We start from the raw sequence: 17,180 nt of genomic DNA on the forward strand, positions 1-17,180 counted from the left end.
GACACTAGAGCGCGTCAGTTTCGCTCTTCTAGATTTCCCCTGGGGACGCACACAACTGGGTCATTAGCTTTCAAGTGGACAACTCTGAAAATTAAGACGGGTTAGTGCTTCAGAGAGGTCTGTCCCCGCACAGATGCCTTCACGGGCCCCCAACACAGGGTTTGTCAACCTTTTCCATTCTAGATTCATAGCAACTAGCCGGGTCACCTAGAGCAGGCTTTCTCCAAGGGCAGCCCAGTGACCGGCTGCTTCAGAGTCCTGGATATATGTTAACACCTAGATTTTTGCTGCCACCTTCCGTGTCAGAATCTTTGGGAGTAGGAGCCAAGCCCAGAATCTACCTTTTAACAAGCCTCACGAGAGTCTTATGATTCTTTTTAATATTTTCTAAGTTTATTTATTCATTTTGAGAGAGAGATAGCATGCATGGGAAGGACAGAGAGACAGAGAGAGGAAGAGAGAGAGAATCCCGGGCAGTTTCCACACTGCACGATGCGGGGTTTGAGCTCACAAAACGTGAGATCATGACCTGAGCCAAAACCAAGAGTAGGACGCCCAGCTGACTGAGCCACCCAGGCGCCCCAGAGATTCTTATGGTTCTTATACTCAACTACAAGGAGACTATGGCTAGGCCACTCCTAGCTTTATGCCTTTATTTATTTATTTATTTATTTTTTGATGTTTTATTTATTTTTGAGAGAGAGAGAGAGAGAGAGAGAGAGAACAAGTCAGGGAGGGGCAGAGAGAGAGGGAGACACAGAATCTGAAGCAGGCTCCAGGCTCTGGGCTATCAGCACAGAGCCCGAGGCGGGGCTCGAACCCCGCCAACTGTGAGATTAACTGATTGAGTCAGCCAGGCACCCCACCCTTAGCTTTTTCTAGAGGTGGGAGGCCAGGACCAGGGTCTTTCAGAGACTTGTACAAGTGCAGAGAGCCAGTCAGGGCCCAGCCTGGGGTGCATGCAGAATGGTAGATGTGATTCACAGTTCATGTGAATCGATACCAAAAATGCCGGTGAAATTGTTAAACTGGTATAAGAACTTGGAGTCTCCTGCTTCATTTGTTCAAAAGCACTAATGGGGCGCCTGGGTGGCGCAGTCGGTTAAGCGTCCGACTTCAACCAGGTCACGATCTCACGGTCCGTGAGTTCGAGCCCCGCGTCGGGCTCTGGACTGATGGCTCAGAGCCTGGAGCCTGTTTCCGATTCTGTGTCTCCCTCTCTCTCTGCCCCTTGCCCGTTCATGCTCTGTCTCTCTCTGTCCCAAAAATTAAAAAAAAAAAAAAAAAAAAAAAAGCAACTACTGGCTGCCTTGGGTGAGCAAGACACTGGGTCAGATGCTGTGCGTGGCCAGTCCCCGGGGGCGGGGGGGGGGGGGGGGAGAAGGAGGAAGGGGGCATTGTCATGGTGATAATAGGAGATGGAAAGCACAAGGTTTCTGCCATCTGAATTTTACAAACTGGTGACAGGGAGGAGGGGGAAGGGCCCAAAGGGAGGGTGAGCAAGCACAGGTAAGGGGTGCAGAAGGGAGGGCCATCTGGTATTGCCAGGGGACTACACAAATGGCAGAAGAGATGTGGTGAAATCAAGTCTTAAATGCAGAGCCTCGTTTTGTCCAAATCTGGCCCATCTCTGAAGGTTCAGGTAACCTTTGACCTCTGGTAGCAACCACTTCCTGCCCGCTCACGCTCACCCACACCCCTCTCTCTGAGCATTTATAACACTCCAGCAGGTATTTGTCACGTAACTGATGCTATTTCCATGTCTTTATTTAGGTGCGCCCTTTTTTTTTTGCTTCCCCAAAAGATCTGAACTGCCCTTTGCCTCTCCCGAGCCTGCCGGACTAGACTGACAAGTGCTAGACCCTGCAATAGTGTTCTTTTTGAGAGTTCAGAAGATTTTGCATTTGAACCCAGCTCTGCCACTTAAAAACCACGTGCCCTCGGAGAAGCTCCTTATACTATCTTCTCGGTATCCTTCTCAAGTGGTAAAATGAGGATTCAAAATACCTACCCTGCAGGAGAATGGACTAAAATGCTGTAAATTCCCAGCTCAGCCCAATGCCTGGCCCGTCGCACGTGCTCACTAAACAAGAATGAGGGCGGAGCACGTCCCTCAACAGAACATGATGAAAGAGACTTCTTAAAGACCATCGGGTGGGGCGTCTGGGTGGCTCCGTCAGTTAAGTATCCAACTTTGGCTCAGGTCACGATCTCACAGTTAGTGAGTTCGAGCCCCACGTTGGGCTCCGTGCTGACAGCTCGGAGCCCGGAGCCTGCTTCGGATTCTGTGTCTCCCTCGCCCTCTGCCCCTCCCCCACTCATGCTCTGTCTCTCTCAAAAATAAACAAACATTAAATTTTTTTTTTTTTTTTTTTTTAAAGAAGACCAGTGTGGGAGAAGTGTGCAGCACAGACAGGGAAGAGGAGGGCGCAAGAGAAATGACAGCAGCTGGAGGCACCTACAGGCAGCCAGGCACTTGACAATTGACTGGACATTTGGTGACAATGGTAACAACAGAGCACAACTGCTGGGTTATGTCCCGACTGCTTCACCCCAGTCCTTCAGTATGAATCCTTACTCTCCCCATTTTGTAAATGAGGAAAATGAGGCACAGAAGGGATAAGTGACGTGCTTAGGGTCTCACACAGCTATTAAGTGACAGAGACAGGACTGCGGCCCCAGCTTCCTGTGGCCAGAGTTCATGTTTTCAATCCCTGAGCCCTATGGCCTCTGCACACCTGGAGAGAAATGGGATGGGGTTCTAAAGAGGCAAGTTATATGCCGGAATTTGGGGGATAGTCTCTATTTCAAACAATGTCTTGAATTCCTTGAAGAACGTGAAACGGGGCCCCTGATCTGGAGGCTGGTACCCGCCCTGAGGACGTGGCGTTCTCCGGCTGAACATCAACGAGTTCAGAGAATACTCACGTCGGACAAGACTGCTGTGATCACGATGGATCGCGACAAAAGTAAGGCAAGCAGCTATCTATGTCTGAAGACACACAAACCACGAACGTCGCCCAAAACACAGGAATGACCAAACACGGCCCTAAACGTATTATTCCTCCTGCCTGATTGACAAGAATGCTCGAGCCCCTTTACCGAGTCCTCTGTTTCCTGAAAGTGTCCAATCCAGAGCAAAGCCTCGCTTCCTTGAACCCACCCTCAAATCACCTAATACAAACCCAAAGCCTATAATAAATAATTTTTGAAAGCATATGGGAAAGATGGCAGTATAGGAGGAGGACCCCAGGCTCGTCCCATCCCTCAGACACAACTATATAACGATCAAATCATTCTATTCTTTTTTTTTTTTTTAATTTTTTTTTTCAACGTTTTTATTTATTTATGCGACAGACAGAGACAGAGCATGAACGGGGGAGGGGCAGAGAGAGAGGGAGACACAGAATCGGAAACAGGCTCCAGGCTCTGAGCCATCAGCCCAGAGCCTGACGCGGGGCTCGAACTCACGGACCGTGAGATCGTGACCTGGCTGAAGTCGGACGCTTAACCGACTGCGCCACCCAGGCGCCCCCAAATCATTCTAAATACTTCAGAAATAAACACTTTTTGATTCCTCATTCTTCTAAACGCTTCTCATCGCATGTCTTCTCCCTCTTTGCAACTGGACATAAACCCAACTTGTTCAAGTCCGGGCAGATTCCTGATGGTCTTTGGATGGAAGTCATTGACATCTCTCTGGAAATCCCAACGTTTCGGCATCAAAGCTGTTTCCCAGACTGCCTCTTCCAATCAGAAGCCGAATCTTTGTCAGGCCACGCCATGGCTGGGGCCTCGGAAAGGGCCACTGCCCTTATCTTTGGCTGCTTTTGTGTTATTTTGTGTTATGCTTTGGCTATTTTTGTGTTTCTCTCATCTCTCCCATAGAAAGGGGAAGAGTTCTCTATTGAAGTGAGGAGGAGGATCTTATCGATGCCAAAGAACTGCTAAGAAGATTGAACATGAGGCCACTTCTAGTGTGGTGACTGGCAGAGAGATCTCAAACTACAATTCTTAATTTGTTTTATTTTATTGTTATTTTAGTAATGCTTAAAAACATTTTTAAGAAATTCATATGATTAGCTTCTCTCTCTATTCTATTACAACAAATCTCAAAATATGTGATATAGGTGAGGAATGAGATGCTCAGTGAGTGTCCTCATAGCATAAATTTTCTCAATCAATGAAGCTTACTATTTTCAAAATGACATATCAAAAAAGTAACCCGTTTAATAATTTTTAAATTTTTCACATGTTTAGTAAAAGATTAGGCATGTCTCAGAATTAAAATACACAAATGACTGGGGCATCTGGGTGTTCAGTCGGTTGAGCATTTGACTCTTGATTTTGACTCAGGTCATGATCTCACAGTTTATGGGCTCGAACCCCATGTCGGGCTCTGAGCCTACTTGGAATTGTCTCTCTCCCTCTGTCTCTGCCTCTCCTCTGCTTGCTCTCTCTCTCTCCAAATAGACATTTTTAAAACCCACAAATGACCAATAAACACATCATTACAAATTAAAAGGAACGCAAACAAACATATGCAATTTTCCGTTTATCAGAACACCAAGAAAAGTCTTAAATATAATTTCCAGTTCTGGTGTGAGGAAAACAGTTACTTCCTCATACACTATTGTTAGGAGTATAAGCTGCCATAATTTTTTTGAAGGCAATCGGAGGTGCCTACCAAAAAATGTAAATGGCTGTACCTTCTGACCTTTGTGGCAACTACACTTCTAGATGTTGCCTCTTACATCAGCGACCACTCACGTGTGCAGAGATAGGCAGGACACGTTCATTATGGCATTGCTTGAAATAACAAATACCTGTAACAAGCTAAATCTGTATCAGCAGGAGGTGATTAAATAAACATGGGTCCATCCGCACTATGAGATGATAGTATGCCTTTAAAGAAAATAAGATAGATCTTCAGATGAACTGATATGGAAGGATGTCCATGTTCGTGAGAAGGAGAAACCTTTTCCGTGAAGATACTAAAGAATGATTTGTGACCCTCAGAGATGGCTGAATAAAATTCTTTTGCCCAGAGGCCTGGGAATGGAATGGACATTTCTAACCTCCAGGGTCTCTGGCCCATAATAAATCTAAGACGCGTTCTATGGGGGCTCAGTAACTATTGACTATTGTGATTGTCGATGACGATGATCATGAAGATGAAGAAGGGAATGGTGAAGATTCTACACCCAAAAGAGTTAGAAGAAGAATACTGCCCCTTATAGATCTTGCTCTGCCTAGAAGTTACAGCAACATATTAGAAGTGCTTATTTTTTCTCCGTGGACCTTTGTCAACTTTGCTAAGTTCTTTCACATGCCTGTTGGGCCTCGAGTCTGGGGTCAGTGGTGGGTCGGGCCATTTAGATGTTGAAAGGGCAAGGGGACCAGTAAGTCACACCCCTGTCCCTCCCGGCCTGACCTGGCACTGGCAGCGTAATCTGTGAGGGGATCTCCCTTCATGCCATCACATTGGAATGAAGTGCGGAGAGGAGCATCTCTCCTAGGAGTCGCGCTGACAGATTGGTCAGTCAGTTTGAGGTCAGCCCCTTCACACCTCATATAACGCAATCTGGCAGTGGGAGGTTGGGAAAGACTTTTTTGGTCACAAACACTTTCTAGATAAGTTGGTGGATCTTAAAGTGTGGTCCTTGGACCTCCCGAAGTGATTGCTGAGAACACGGTCTTAAGACCTCACTACATCCCTCCCAGATCAGAATCTGATGGGGGCCTGGGGTCAGGCCGGGGGATCAGCCTGGTAAACTTGTTGTCAGGGAATTCTTTTGTGCCCTGAAGTTTGGGGACCTTGGCAATATTTTGCCCATAAGCAAGTATTTTGGGAGTCCCGTTATGACTGATTATATCTTTACGTGAAGAATTTTTGCAAGCAATCAAGTGACCACGACCCCATTACCTGGTGTAGCAAATTATGAAAAATAAATGAAACCTGATTTAAGTGGCTCCTCTGTTATATCCCAGCAATACCGGACATAACACCAAGAATAACAACCTTAGGACATGAAATAAGACTTCGAGGAAGATTGTGTACACACATGCCATTTACTGATTCCCTTAATCAGCAAACATTAAACAGCTCACAGCCATATACGAGAATTTGTCAAAAAAAAAAAAAAAGTATTAAAACTTGGTGAAGAAAAAGAACCTGTCTTCAATTCTCAGGGATGTTCTATTCGTATTCATTTGTAACGTGTGGTATACACAGAATTTTGTTTCTCCCCGCTCTTTCTACCAAAACCTTGAACGTAACTGTTTCATTGGTCAAAAGCAATTAACCACCTAAGTGTAACAATGCCTGGAGCCTCCCCCATGGCCTCCCTTCCTCTCTCCCTCCCTGCCTTCATTCTTTCCTTTCTACAAATATTTGTTGGGCACCTGATATATGCCTGGCATTTGGGAATGGGTTAGTGAACGAAGGGCGCGCCCTACCTTTTCCACTAGCTGGGATGGGTTTTGTAGTCATAACTAATCACGGAAGCATAACCATAGAAATGATCAGAAGTAATTCACGGACACACTTGATCCATAGCAGGCCCTAGTGATGGTTGCGGTTGGGGAAGCAGCAGGACTCCCTACAGGGAACACAGATTTAGGTTCAACCCAGCTGCCCTACTATTTGTGAGTGTGATTCCTGGGGAAGGCTATTTAGTTCTGCATCCTCTTACAGAAAATGCAGAGAAGAATGCCTGTCTAGTGGATTAGTTGACTGGGTTAGAAATAATAAGTATATAAAGTACCTGGCGCCCAGTAAAAGCTCAACAAATGATAGCCACCCTCCCCGACCCCAAAACTCCCAGCTCTACATTTTTTTTTTTTTTAATTTTTTTTTTTTCAACGTTTATTTATTTTTGGGACAGAGAGAGACAGAGCATGAACGGGGGAGGGGCAGAGAGAGAGGGAGACACAGAATCGGAAACAGGCTCCAGGCTCCGAGCCATCAGCCCAGAGCCCGACGAGGGGCTCGAACTCCCGGACCGCGAGATCGTGACCTGGCTGAAGTCGGACGCTTAACCGACTGCGCCACCCAGGCGCCCCTGTTTTTTAAAGAACTATATATTTTGCTCTCATTTCCCTTACCAGAGGAGACATAAGTGGAAAAATGTTTCTATGGCCGATGTCAAAGAAATTCTTGCCTGTTTTCTTCTAGGAATTTTATACTTTCATGCCTCACATCTAGGTCTTTAATCCATTTTGAGTTTATTTTCGTGTGTGGTGTAACAAAGTGGCCCGGTTTCATTCTTTTGCATGTAGCTGCCCACTTTTCCCAACATCATTTGTTGAAGAGGCTTTTTCCCCATTGTATGTTCTTGCCTCCTTTGTCATGGATTAATGGACCATAGGATCTGTGTTTATTTCTGGGTTATTCATTCTATTCCATCGATCTATGTGTTTATTTTTGTGCCTGTACCATTCCGTTTTGATTCCCACAGCTTTGTAGTTTATCTTGAAATCTGGGATTGTGATACTTCCAGCTTTGTTCTTTTTCCAGATCGCTTTGGCTATTCAGGGCCTTCCATGGTTCCACACACATGTTAAGATTATTTCCTCTAGTTCTGTGAAAAATGCCCTTGATATTTTGGTAGAGATTTCAGTAAATCTGTAGCTTTGTCACATTTTAACAATATTGGTTTTTCCAATCCATAGCACAGAATATCTTTCCATTTGTGTCATTTCCAATTTCTTTCAACAAGGATGATATGATATATACGATCAAGGATGAATATCCAAATATATAAAGATAAATAATCTGATTAAAAATGGGCAAGGGAGCGCCTGGGTGGCTCAGTCGGTTAAGCGGCCGACTTCGGCTCAGGTCACGATCTCACACTCCGTGAGTTCGAGCCCCGCGTCGGGCTCTGTGCTGACTGCTCAGAGCCTGGAGCCGGTTTCAGATTCCGTGTCTCCCTCTCTCTGACCCTCCCCCATTCATGCTCTGTCTCTCTCTGTCTCAAAAATAAATAAACGTTAAAAAAAAAAAAATTTTTTTAAATAAAAATGGGCAAGGACCTGAAGAGACATTTTTCCAAAGAAGACATGCAGATGGCCAACAGACACAGGAAAAAAGGCTCCCCATCACTAACCATCAGGGGACTGCAGATTAAAACCACAATGAGATACTACTTTGTACCTGTCAGAATGGCTAAAATCAAAAACACAGTGAAAAACAAATGCTGGCGAGGATGTGGGGAAAAAGGAACCCTGGTGCTCTGTTGGTGGAAATGCAAACTGGTGCAGCCAGTGTGGAAAAGAGTGTGGAGGTCCCTCCAAAAATCAAAAAGAGAACTGCCATGTAATTCCACCACCGGGTATTAACCCAAAGGAAATGAAAACACTAATTCTAAAAGCTATATGCACCCCTATGTTTACTGCAGCATGATGTACCATAGCAGGGGCAGCCAGGGTAAGACCAAGTGTCCTTCCATAGATGAATGGATAAAGAAGACGTGGTACATATGTACAATGGAATAGTATGCAGTCATAGAAAGAAGGAAATCTTGCCATCATGGATGGATCTAGAGGGTATAACGCTAAGGGAAGCAAGTCAGTCAGAGAAAGACAAATACCACATGATTTCACTCATATGTGGAATTTAAGAAACAAAACAAATGAAGAAAGGAAAAAGACACAACAAAATCAGACTCTTAAATACGGAGAACAGAGGGGAGGTGGGTGGGGAGATGGGTGAAATAGATAAAGGGGATGAAGTGTATACCTACTTCGATGAGCACTGAGAAATGTATAAAATTGTTGAATTATTATTATTGTGCACCTGAAACTAATATAGCAATGCATGTTAATTATACTGAATAGTAATAATAATAATAATAATAATAATAAAACTACATATACAATTCATTGCAATTCTTGTTAAATCTATCAGATCAAAAACTGAGCTTCACTCCCCCAAAACTTTCTCTCTCATCTTTGTGAAGAAGGACACACATCAGCCCAAGCCAGAAAATCAACAGCCACAAGTCCTCAAACGCATCTGTTTTTTCTCCGTACCCTTCTTCCAAGCCACCATCATTTTTATTGAGATGGACCCCTGCCTGCAACGGGTTTCTAATTAGCTTTTCTGCCTTCACTCAATTCTCTACCCTGCAAACAGGAGCATCTTTATAAAGGCCAAGTCCGAAGCGTTCATCCCCTAGGGTTAGAACTCCCTGTGTTCCGGACTGCCTGTAGGATAAGGCCGAACCTCTTCAACTTGGTCCACAAGGCCCTTCTGGGTATAGCCTCTTCCCTACTTTCTGTCACCCCTCCCTGCCTCCTACCTCCAACATCATACTGTGGAGCCAGTCCCTCAGGCAGGACAAGCCATCTCTGGGTTCCAGGCTTCGCACACTCTTCCTCCTCCTCTTTACCCAGCTAGCAAACTCCTCCCCAGCTTGTCACTTCCTCCAGGAAGCCCTCCATGATTCCCACCAGAGCACGTTAGGTGCCTCCACAGTGCTCCTAACACACCTGAACTTCCTCTGTCATGATGTTTATCACACATCGTGGCAGCTGGCTATTTATTAGCACAGAGCTTCGAACTCCAGCCTGATGCTTAGCTATGAAGCCCTAAATAACTTTAGTCAACTACACTGGGTCTCAGTTTCCTCAACCGTCACGGGTAATAACTGTACCTACCTCACAGGGTGTGGTGAAGGTTCGATGAGATTGTGCACACGTGTTCAGCACAGTGGCCTGGTGTATAATAAAAATTCAGTAAAAGCTGGCTACCATGACAGTCGTCATAACCACTCAAGGTAGTGGCCATGATGGTTGCCTCCCCAGTACCCGTCCCATCCTTCTGGCTTTGCATAACAGTTACGCAGTTTGGGTAGAATAACTCCCCCCCCCCCCACACACACACACACCAGCTCCACAGGTGGGATCTGACACTCCCAAGCATAGTTCTTGAACTTCAGCACGCATCAGGAAAACTTAGAGGGCTTGTTGAGTGCACACTGCCGGACCACACCCCCACCGTTCTTAATTCAGGTTCCGATCCCAAGAATTTGCATTTTTGGCAGATTCTCATGCTGTTGGCCCAAAGACCACACTTTGAGAAGCACTGGTCTGAGCCAATTAGGGTATCTTATTTCCTTTGCCTTACAACTGAGTCAGGGATGGGCACTCGGGTTTAAGATGGTCCAGTGTCCACAGGACAGCCGCACTCTCCCTCCCTGAATGTAAAGCAGGTGGCTGCAGAATAGTGCTGGTAGCCAACTTGCAATCGTGCAAGACTGTGCTCTTCTGAACGAAAGAGAAATCAACCTGAGGCTGGAAGTGATACACAGAAGACAGAAGGCCCAGGAGAATCATGGAGAAATAAAGTAGAGTCTTGGCTGAGTGGTGGCTGGACGCCTCAGATCCCTGGACTTTTTAGTTCCTGGAATGAGTAAGTTTCTTTCGTTGCTCAAGTCAACGTATGTTGAGTTTTCTGTTATTTGCAGCCGAAACCTTCAGCCCTGTGCTGGTGAGAACTGCATTGGTCTCCCCAGTATTCCATGCTGAGCCTGAGCCTGGCACTAAGTAGGTGCTCAGTAAGTAATGTGTCGATCCACGCAAAGACATCCGTTCTCTTCTCACAGCAGACCCGGCGATAACCTTAACCAGGCGGCCAGGGAGCAGTCCGGGAGCTGGTCTGGGTCCGCCTCTGCCTGGTCTCTGTCCTGCTATCCTTCTTCTGAGTGTCCCATTCCACCTCCCTTGAGCTGAACCGTGCCTGGCTTCTTTCAAGCCCTGATCACCACCACCTTAGGCTACTGCCTTGCAAACACAGAGTCCATTATCAGTAATGAGTCACCTGATTTCCACAGCAAATTTTACTTTCCTCCAATGAGCTTTGTAGAATGAGGCTGCCTGCTTCGCTGGTTAACGGGGTGAATGCATGACGTGTACCGTCACACTCTGTCCCTCCCCTAAGCTGGGCACTCACTCTCTCAGAGCTCTCTGTCAAATGTATATTTCTTCAGCCATAACTAGCTTTCTGTGTCTAGTGGTTAAAACTGAGTGGTTAAAACTCCCTTCAGTGGGTCCCTTGTATTAGTTTCCTAAGGCCGTCAGAACAAATGCCATGAACTTGTTGGCTTAAAACGACCGACATGTCCACTCACAGTTCTAGAGGCCAGAAGCCCAAAGGGAGTGTGGTCTGGAGGGCGCTGGGGGAGAATCCTTCCTTTCCCCTCCACCTTCTCGTGTTCCCTGGTGTTCCTTGTCCGGTGGCAGCATAACTGTCATCTCTGCCCACCTAGTGTCCACGTGGCCGTCTTCTCTGCGTGCCCTGTTGTATCTTCTGTGAGGACTCTCATTGGATTCAGGCCAAGTGTATTGCTAATCATCAGCGTGCTCTTTCAGGGACCAATTACCTCCTTTATTCAATCCATTCCCTGGTATTTTTTACACGCTGGCCATTCTGGTAGGGGGAGGGTGACAAATATTAAACGAGTAAACAAACAAACAAAATGTCGCCAGCTGTAATTAGTGCCGAGGAAGAGAAAGAAGCAAGAAAATGGGTGGGTGGCAGCATTTACATAGGATAAGTGCCAGGATGGCCTCTGTGAGAAGGTGACACTTAGCAGGGACCAGGAGGACAAGGGAGGTTGGGGAGGTCACCCCGGGGAAAGAGCACAAAGAAACAGGCTGGATGGGTTTTAGGAGGGACAGAAGGCCAGCATGTGTGAGGGGGAGGGGCAGGGTAGCAAGAGACAAGGCAGCAGGCAGGCCAGGCAGGGAGCATAGCTTGGCCTCAGTGCAATGGAAAAGCCCCATATGAACAAGGAAGTGAAGGCTTTGTTTTTGAAAATTACTCTACCTTAGGAGCTCCTGGGTGGCTCAGTCGGTTGGGCCTCTGGCTCCTGATTTTGGCTCAGGTCGTGCTCCCAGGGTAGTGGCGTCAAGGCCCGTGTTGGGCTCTGCCCTGAGCATGAAGCCCGCTTGGGATTCTCTGTCTCGCTCTCACTCTCTCAAAACAAAAACACTCTACACCTGTGTCATAGAATACTACTCAGCAGTGAAAAGGAACAAACTACTGATACACAGAGCAACATGAATGCATCTCAAGGGCATTATGCCGAGTGACAAAAGCCAATCTCAAAGGTGACATACTGCATGGTTCTATTTATATGACATCCTCAAAATGACAAAATTCTAGAGATGGAGAAGAGATTAGTGGTTGCCATGGCTTAGGGACAAGGTGAAGGGGAGAAGCCTGGGCAGGACCGAAGGGGGTATCATGGGGAAGATGTCCTTGGTGACGGGTCGGTTCTGTATTTTGATTGTGGTGTGGTTCCATGAGTCTAAACTCGTGATAAAGTTACATAGACTGACACCCACCCACCCACACATGCATACTCCACACACAGATAAGTGCAAATAAAACCAGTGAAATCCAAATAAGCTCTGTGGATTATATCCATATCAACTTCCTGGTACTGATTATACAATGGAGTCACAGAAGATGTTAACACTGGGGACAAACAGAGGCACATGAGACCTCTACTATTTTTACAACTTTCTATGAATCTATAATCACTTCAAATGGAAGGTTCTTTTATAGGTTCACTGTCTTTGTATGGGGAGGGCGTGTGGACGAGAAGATCCCAGCTATCCGTGGCGGAGACATCCGCCACCCATATGGCGGAGTTTGGACAGTGTGGGAGCAGTGGAGGTGCTGAGGCCTGGAGTGAGGAGAGAACTTTCCGGGCTGCTAATGGGATGGGTGGAGGCAAAAGCAAGCAAAGAGAGTCAAGAATGATGCTCAGGTCTTGGAACCTCAATGGTGGCGCGACCAATTACTAAAATGGTAGAGAATGGAGGAGGCCAAGGCTTGTGTGGGTGAAATCTTTCTTTTTTGGCCATTATAAAAAGGTCATTTAAAGAAAAATGCTTAAGATATACATACACAGTTTAATGAATTATTCCAACATATTGGATGCATGTGAACATCTACTCAGATCAAGAAATAGAACCGGGTGAATCACCCAGTCCTCCAAGGCTCTTCCTGATCACAAATATCCCTCCCCACAGAGGTAACTGATAACCTGATTTAGCATACTGCCTCCCTGACTTTCTTTCTAGTTTATCCCCCAAGTACGCATCGGCCATGGTCAGTTTGACATGGCGTGAGACATCCAAGTGAACGTCCGAATTCAGACTTCTTAAGTTCCCTCCGACACCTTCCGCAGCTTTTGAATATAGTCAGTTCTTCACATTCTTTAAAGCCAATCCCTCCTTGAGGCCGGAAGGAGAGACAGCTGTAACACCATTATGTACACTTATGTGCAAATATTACAAATATTTGAAAAATATTTTAGCCGTCTTCTTGCTGCAAAGATGTCCTCGGCTTCATTTGACCACTTGTGAAGTCTGAAATATCAAGTTTATTTCCCTACATATTTCTGGAAAAGTAACTTGAACATAAGTCAATCCATCAGCGGTGCCCAGAACATCTATTTCTGCAGAAGTGTATGTCCTTCTAGTTCTTAGGACCGGGAGATGTGAACAGCTGAAATGGAATGCTGTTTCTACGCTGACCGCCCTGGGACAGCCACCTCCAGTTCCGAGGGCCTTGATCTTATTAAAATGACAAGGCCCACCCATGTGGCCAAATGAAGGGCTCCATCTAGGGAGGGCATTTACACAGATACTGCCACTAACAGCCTTAGAGATAGGATTGTTGGGCTGGGAAGAGTCACAAAGGCCAGGCCCCCTACTGTTAACTCAGAGGACACCGATTGGCCAAAAAGGCAGAGCAGAGCCTGTCTGGCTGCAGAACAGGGTGGGGAGTCATCTTGCAATTAGGAGGCAACTCCTTTAAAACTTCCTTCAAACCCTGCCTTAGGCAAACCCGACCTCGAAGTGAGGCCCTCCCCTAAGTGCTGCTGGTGATCCTTTTTCTCACAGTGCTCTGACCCACTCACCGCCACTGCTGTTTACTTTCCTGCAGGTTCCTGTAACACACAAAGACCTCATGCACAGATTTCTACGTGCCCGCGTATCGAAGATGCCAGGCGGACCTAAGACATCGCTGTTTGATGTCCGTTTGGTACATTTTGTGGGATCTGAGCGATTTAGGGACAGTTTTCTGGACCAAGGGATTTGCTGCTCTTCATCCTCCTTTCCTGTCACCTTGAGTGTGGAGGAACTTGGAGGCTCATGGCCAGTGGCAGGCACATAGGCCTCTCGATCTAACAAAGACGTGGATAAGGGGCGCCTGGGTGGCTCAGTTAGTGTAGCCTCTGACTTCGTTTCAGGGTTGATCTCAGGGCTCATGATCTCCGGTTCATGAGTTCGAGCCCCACATTGGGCTCTGGGCTTCAGATCCTCTGTCTCCCTGTCTCTCTGCCCTTCCTCCGCTTGTGCTCGATCTCTCTCTCAAAAATAAATAAAACATTTTTAAAACGATGTTCAAAGAACTGGCTGAGAGTGCAGTGGGTACTGATGACAGTACTAAAGGGGGAGCTCCCGTTAGCAAGCCCATCCTACAGATGAAGACACTGAGGCTCAGACAGTTAAGGAACTTGCCCTAAATCACAGAGGTAATGAAGTGCCACACTCAGTGTCAAACGCAGTTGACCTCACTCCGTTTTGCGTCCTCCAACACCACTATTGAATTGAATGCAGTTACGGGGTTCTGCTGGCCCGGGTCAATGACCAGCTCTGTGCTGGTTCAGGGCAACGCTCCCCGCTGGTTGGTCAGGAGCCAGCATAGCCCAGCGGTGAGGCACATCAGCAACACCGCCGATGGTGGTACCCATGCCAGTAGGGACATACCACTTAATGAATTTTATGTGTCCAGTCGAAAACAATGGGTAATGCCCAGTGGACGCTGATCCTCACAGGAGATATCAATAGGAAAATGCCCTGTTGCTTCTCTGGGAAATATCCTGCGCGACATTTTTCCTGTCTGACGCTTTACAGGATCACAGCAGACACCTGTGAGCATTCATTCCGAGCCAGAAACTGCTCTAAGAATCCGCCTGCTTGTCCATTTAATCCTCACGGTACTCTCACAGGACAACCAGCAACCATTATCCTCGCAAGGTCAAGTCACTGTCCAAGATCACACAACGGTAACAGAGGCAGGATGTAACCTCAGCCGGTTGGGTCTCGACCACTGTGCTGTACTACTTACTGCCTGAGAAAAGTGTCTTTTTTTTTTTTGATTTTTATTTTTTTACATTTATTCATTTTTGAGAGACAGAGAGAGAGCACACGCGGGGAAGGGGCAGAGAGAGAGGGAGACACAGAATCCGAAGCAGCCTCCACGTTCTGAGCTGTCTGCACGGGGCCCTGATGCGGGGCTCGAACTCACAAACCGCGAGATCATGACCTGAGCCGAAGTTGGACGCCCAACTGACTGAGCCACCCAAGCGCCCCACGAGAAAAGTGTCTTTGTTCTACATGTGCCATCTTACAGATCATCAGCTGCAACAGAAACCATTATTACCTTATTTTTCTTATTTTTCTCATTTTTACTGACAGCATTATGTCCAGTGGGTGAGTCAGATTTGATATGAAATCACAACTCTTATGGTCCCCAAATTCCCTTGACTTGCATTTAAAATTAAGGTGTTCATTGATGAACCACAATACAAGGGCTGTTTATAGTCAGTTTTAACACTTCCCATAAATAGGTAACAAAACTCACTTGAAATGTTTTTAAAATTTTAATATTTAGAGGCACCTGACTGCTTCAGTTGGTGGAGCGTGTGACCCTTCACCTCGGGGTTGTGAGTTTGGAAGGCAGCTATGCTCACGACTATGCCACCAAAGCCAGCTCGGGGTTGTGAGTTTGAGCCCCGTGTTGGGTATAGAGATTACTTCAAAAATTTTAAAAATAAATAAAATTTTCAATATTTAAAGCAACTGTTACTGCCTACCCTCCACATTTCTTTATTATTATTATTATTATTATTATTATTATTTTTAAATCAGATGAAAGCTGTCGACACTTTCTCCAGAAACATGGATATTTACATGTAAAAAAATCATACATTCACCTGTAAGGAATTCCCAGAGCCCAGAGGCCCATCCATTGACTCTAGTGAGAAGTTGTTGTTTTTTGAATTTACAAATGGAGAATCCTTTGTGAAGCAAATGTTTTTCCTCCGACTTGCATTTTATAACTCTCTCTCTGTTCCCCCCCTCTATACACACACATAAGGTAGTATATTATTTCATGAACTGGCACCATCACCATTTTTTTTTTTTTTACCATCACCATTTTTTACCATCAGAGTAGTTTTCCCTTTCTAATATTCTACATTTCAAACAAAAGTTACTGTAACAAACCCTTCAATCTCACAAAACATAAATTAAACTAAGTTTTAGCTATATCATTTGGCTAAAATGATGCTGCAGCTAGTGTGCGGGCCTTTAATTTTCAATCTGGACTTGCCTTTGAGCTGATTTGTAGATTTCCTGAAGTATATGTTCAATATTGCTATGGTTTCCCTGTAAAAACCAGATCCATTGGAGGGGGCTGTTGGGATAGGTTATACCCTTGCTACAAAAGTAGTTCACCTGTTCTTCTAAGAGAAATACAAATAGTTGACAACACAGTCATTTCTTCTGGTTACTATTTGCAGGGGACTCTGGATTTATTTATTTTTTTTTTATTTTATTTTATTTATTTTTTATTTTTTTTTAAATTTTTTTAACGTTTATTTATTTTTGAGACAGAGAGAGACAGAGCATGAACGGGGGAGGGGCAGAGAGAGAGGGAGACACAGAATCGGAAGCAGGCTCCAGGCTCTGAGCCATCAGCCCAGAGCCCGACGTGGGGCTCGAACTCACGGACAGCGAGATCGTGACCTAAGCTGAAGTCGGACGCTTAACCGACTGAGCCACCCAGGTGCCCCGGGACTCTGGATTTAAAAGTACTTACTTCATGCATACTTCACTTCCAGCATAATATCTAATTGATGGGTCAACACTGGATGTGAAAGCACAACGCTAGCCGTGATCGTATAGTGGTTAGTACTCTGCGTTGTGAAAGCACAACTCTTAAGATCCACAAATTTACCGGACTGCATTTTAAAATTAGGGTACTAACTGGGGAGCCATAGAGGCACCTGAGTGGCTCAGTAGATTAAGGGTCCAACTTCAGCTCAGGCCATGATCTCATGGCTCGTGAGTTTGAGCCCCACTTTGGATCC

At 45.8% G+C, this 17,180-nt stretch overlaps 1 protein-coding gene and 1 long non-coding RNA gene across 3 annotated transcripts in view; one reads left to right on the forward strand and one right to left on the reverse strand.

The window, feature by feature from the left end:
• The window catches only part of SPMIP9 (sperm microtubule inner protein 9), a 66,452-nt gene that overhangs the window by 11,320 nt on the left and 37,952 nt on the right, over positions 1 to 17,180 (reverse strand). The gene's annotated exons all lie outside the window — the stretch shown is intronic.
• On the forward strand, positions 1,812 to 3,217 carry LOC147582390 (uncharacterized). The gene is made up of 2 exons (XR_015248706.1): positions 1,812 to 1,985; positions 2,382 to 3,217. It is a non-coding gene; the product is annotated as an uncharacterized LOC147582390 (long non-coding RNA).

Source organism: Puma concolor, chromosome A3 (genome assembly GCF_028749965.1).
Source record: "Puma concolor isolate L17-30 chromosome A3, mPumCon1.1.hap2, whole genome shotgun sequence".
NCBI lineage: Eukaryota > Metazoa > Chordata > Mammalia > Carnivora > Felidae > Puma > Puma concolor.